This window comes from Rhopalosiphum padi, chromosome 3, assembly GCF_020882245.1.
Source record: "Rhopalosiphum padi isolate XX-2018 chromosome 3, ASM2088224v1, whole genome shotgun sequence".
Taxonomy (NCBI): Eukaryota; Metazoa; Arthropoda; class Insecta; order Hemiptera; family Aphididae; genus Rhopalosiphum; species Rhopalosiphum padi.
Window position 1 is genome coordinate 72,270,138 of NC_083599.1, and position 4,530 is coordinate 72,274,667.

The following is a 4,530-nucleotide window of genomic DNA, read 5'->3' on the forward strand; positions in this document are numbered from 1 at the left end:
GCAACCAAACTTAAAACGGATGTATTTTGTATGGTCAACGAAGTACACGGGGACAGCTATGAATTTTCCTTTTCAAAGAAGGCTGAAGTCAAAAACCAAAGCATTATTTCTACTCTAAAATGTAATGAAAAATACAAAAATAAAAAACATAAAACACATACATCATTGTAAAATCAATACATTCCTCACTTCGTCCAGAATCTAAAATCTTATATTTTTGTATATTTGTATTTAAGTTTAAAATTATAAAAAAAAGTTGTAAATCAATTTAGAATACAACCATTTTTTAATTGGCCGGTGTTTCATGCAAATCAATCGCTTAAAAAATAATTAAAATTCGAATAATCGTGCGATCGATTTGTAACCAAGACCATTAGGTTTTAGATTACATACGTCCTAGGCTACCATCCCTGCTAGTTTCATGTATAAGACTTAAAAATACTGGATTCCAGGAACGGACGGCTACAAAAATTTGTAACTTACGCCATAGTGATTAGAATATCAAATGTTGTAATAAATAAATATTGATTTTCATACTGTCTAATATTATGTTTTTACTATACATTTAATAGGCACATATTTTCAATTTTGAACACGTTAACACAATTATACAATCTGCATGCATTTTCGAAATATTACCGCTATTTTAAGGGAATTAGTTGGTTACATTTTGGGAAGAGAACCTCTGGACATATCACCTGAAGACATATTATGGTATGTAATCGTAATGATAATAAGGACTATTAACGAACAAAGTGGGTTGGAGGACACCGTGAAGTGCATATTTAATATCGTATTCAACGCGGAACCGAAATCAGCTGAAGCTGCTGATCTTGTTGGAGGTTGGATTCGACGAACAAGTCCGTTATTGAATGTGCCATATAATTGAATTAGTAATAAGCAGGGCTCGGATTTTATAGCACTAAAAATAAATGAAATATGCACTATATGCCTTAAAAACATAAAAAATGGCAAAAATAAAAATGTATTCTGTTCATAATTTAAAAAAACTTATATGTATTTATGAACTAAAGATTATTTATGAATTAATAGGTACGTTTGTAATTAATTAAAAACTAACATTTGTTTAATTACTAAAATTACTTGAATTAGTCTTAGCGACTATTCAAAATTATCTGGAAATAAGAATAAAATAAAATAAATTATTATTTATTAATATATTAAATTATTTTACCCGAGGAGTTATACTGTACGATTAAATGTTTTGCCAAATTTGAAAATTTGAAAATATAAAATAAAACGGTATAATATACAAATGAGCAAAAAGTAGCACCAAATTTTGAAAAATAGCACTAAAAACCTAAAATACTTCAAATATACAAAAAATAGCTTTTTAAAATATGTGAAAGAAGTTAAATAAAGATTTAACTATAAAATTCAATCTGTACCCACATTTGTCTTTTTAAAGTTAAAAATAGATGTAAAACTAATTAACATTATTTAAATGTTTGAATTTATTTTATTTAACTGTAAATATTTGATTTTTAGGTTGTTCGGTTTTCTGATGATAACAAAGATAAATTAAAGGAGAATTTATTGAAACCCAAATTAATTCAACAATTATTTTAAGTATTTATCTTTTTAATACTTCAATTAATATAGAATTTCATCAAGCTACATTTACATTTTCAGATTCAACTTTTGGGTCGTCTTTTTATATAGGAACAGGATTTCATGGTTTACATGTAATTATTGGAACTTTTGTATTGTATATACTTTTGTATTGCAATTATTGTAATTATTATTTATTATTTGTTTATTTACATTATTCATTTAATATTACAATATTAGTACTAAAAATATTTACTTCGAAAAACACTATTAAAACAAAATTTTGCAATAAATGCATTTCAAATATTTAGTATCATATATATTGCGACAGTTTATTTCAGAAACCTTGGGCAAATCTATTCAAAATATATCTCCAGAAGACTTCTATTGGTTTGCAAATTATCTTCGTTCTCATCACAGAGGATTCGCCAACACTGTACGGGATATATTTGATATATTATTCCGTTTTCCTCCAAAATCACAAATTATCAGTGATTTTGTTAGCAGTTGGATTCGAGTCACACATCCCATTGTAAATGTATATATACACAATATTCAATAATATTTAATTTTTAAATAGTTTGATTTAAGCCACATATATTTTGTTTCAGGCAATTTATACTGATAAAACAACAATTAAAGCCCTTCAAATTTACGATAAATGACTTTGATGCTTACAACATGAAACGGGACCGATGGTATCTAACTACTCTTGGGCAGGCCTTTACACCAGACGAACAAACACTTGCTGATATGGACCACGTTTTTAACAAGTACAATTGGCCATCACATCCCACGTCAAAAGAAACGTTTATTGATAATCCACGAACCCGCCCTACATGCGAGGATTGTGCAGAAGTGTCACTTCCAAGGAGACGACGAAAGGTACATGATGATAATTTATGCGTTCAAGAACAAATAAATGATGATCAATACAATTTTTTTAATTATTTATTTAATACGAATAATTAAACTAAATTGTTCACATATTTATCATATTATTAGATTTGAATTAGGAGTTTGATATTGACATTTTATTGATGAAATAATTAATTGTATTAATATAAATAGTATATTTGATTAATGATTTCCAATCAAAAAGTTTAAAATTTAAATAAAATAATTTTATTAAATTTAATTTCAATAATAACAATATTTTTAATTTTAATAAACATACAAATACAATTTAATCATAATAAATCAACACTATTTGAATGTGGTTTTGATCCATTTAATAAATCACGAATTTCAAATTTCATTTTCATTAAATTTTTACATAATTGTAATTATTTTTTTAATCTTTGACATTCAAATTTTACTTTAATATCTATAATTATTACTATTTTTTATGAATGAAAATTTGAATCATTAAATTGAAAAATTTAAAGGATAATAGTTAAAATGTATAACATTTAATTTGCTTTTAAAAATTATTTTATAATTTATCTTAAATAAGAAGTAATAAATTACATATTCATTTTGACTTAATAATAGATTTTTTTAATCCTTATTTTTAATTGAAACCAACAAAGAATTCTATTACTGTTAATAATAAATTATTATCAACAGTAATAAATACACATGTAAGTATTGTCAAGTGGTTTATACGGATTTTAATACAATAATCTCGCCAGTTAATTTAATTTTAAGAAAAAATAAAAACAGTATTTCTAGAATACGACAGGTACTTATGAATTAACTTCATAACAATCAGACTATCAATTACCTAATCCTTTTGCGTATGGGGTTGTCGAATTATTATCACTCCATTATTTTAGTAACTTAATGTAGTTAATCGTATTTGAAATTAAAAGGGTATATTCAATGTTAAACATTCAATGAATAATAAAACAATTAAATGATGGCCACAGGACACCATGCATATTGTAATTGTATTATGGCAGCATTATAGGTAGGCACACGCGGTATCGGCCCGATGTATGGCGCCCCGGGAAAATTTTTTAAAGGCGCCCTTAAAAATATAGCTTATATAGGTATAACACTTTTATTGTTTTACACAATTTATTATTGTAGATGAATGTATTATTATTACACACTGTAATTATTTAAAACAATTTTGATTATACAAAAAATTCGAAAGCTTTTACAATTTTTTGACCATCTTCAAATGCGCTTCCGGGGCCCCTATTATCCGGAGACGCCCCGGACCCGTGTCTTGGGCCGCTACTGGGCACATAATATATGTATATTACATTATATCGGGGGGACGGATAATAATAATTGCTGACAAAATACAAATATATTATACCTTCTAATATTGGGACAAACCATTAAACATTTGTAACGTTGTACGCAATAACTATATAATAGTATTCATACACGCGCTTTAACCATTTAGAAAATGTACATTTTACTCATACATTTTTTGTCATCAGCATTTTCCAGAGCAAGTGACTTATTTATCTGGAGACTAACGGTGTTGCCCCTAATGGAATGTCGACAGTCACACCATGAAAAACATAAACAACTTACACTCTTACGTACATATGGTTTTTTTATATTTATGTACAGTTTGTTTACTATTGTCTCATTCTAAATTTAACTAAGACGTGTATTCTTAAGATATTTTTAAGATTTATATCGAATTAATAAACAGTTTTTAAATATTTATGTACATATTCGATTATATAATTACCTATAAATTATAGTCTTTCGATTTCTATGGTATAAGTTCGTATGAGCCGACGGCAAAATTTGCAAAATTTGTATGTTAACAAGCTTGGATTTAAATCGAAAAACATGAGGCTATGAACCCTAAAAACGATATTATTACAAACCTGAAGCCGGTGACAATTATCCACGTGTCAGCAGCTCAAGTCCAGTGGCGTCATTTCAGTATATGAGAGAACAAAAGTTTTGACCGAGCCATAATAAAAAAAACTGTTCGCAAACAATTACATTACCATTACATTTTTATCTCGATACAATATAAAACAG

The 4,530-nt window shown here is 27.0% G+C and overlaps 1 long non-coding RNA gene across 1 annotated transcript; it reads left to right on the forward strand.

Annotated features, from left to right (window-relative positions):
• Nucleotides 1-1,999: 1,999 nt before the first annotated feature.
• On the forward strand, nucleotides 2,000-4,139 carry LOC132927992 (uncharacterized). Its single transcript, XR_009661941.1, has 3 exons — nucleotides 2,000-2,110; nucleotides 2,184-2,457; nucleotides 3,969-4,139. It is a non-coding gene; the product is annotated as an uncharacterized LOC132927992 (long non-coding RNA).
• Nucleotides 4,140-4,530: the final 391 nt, after the last annotated feature.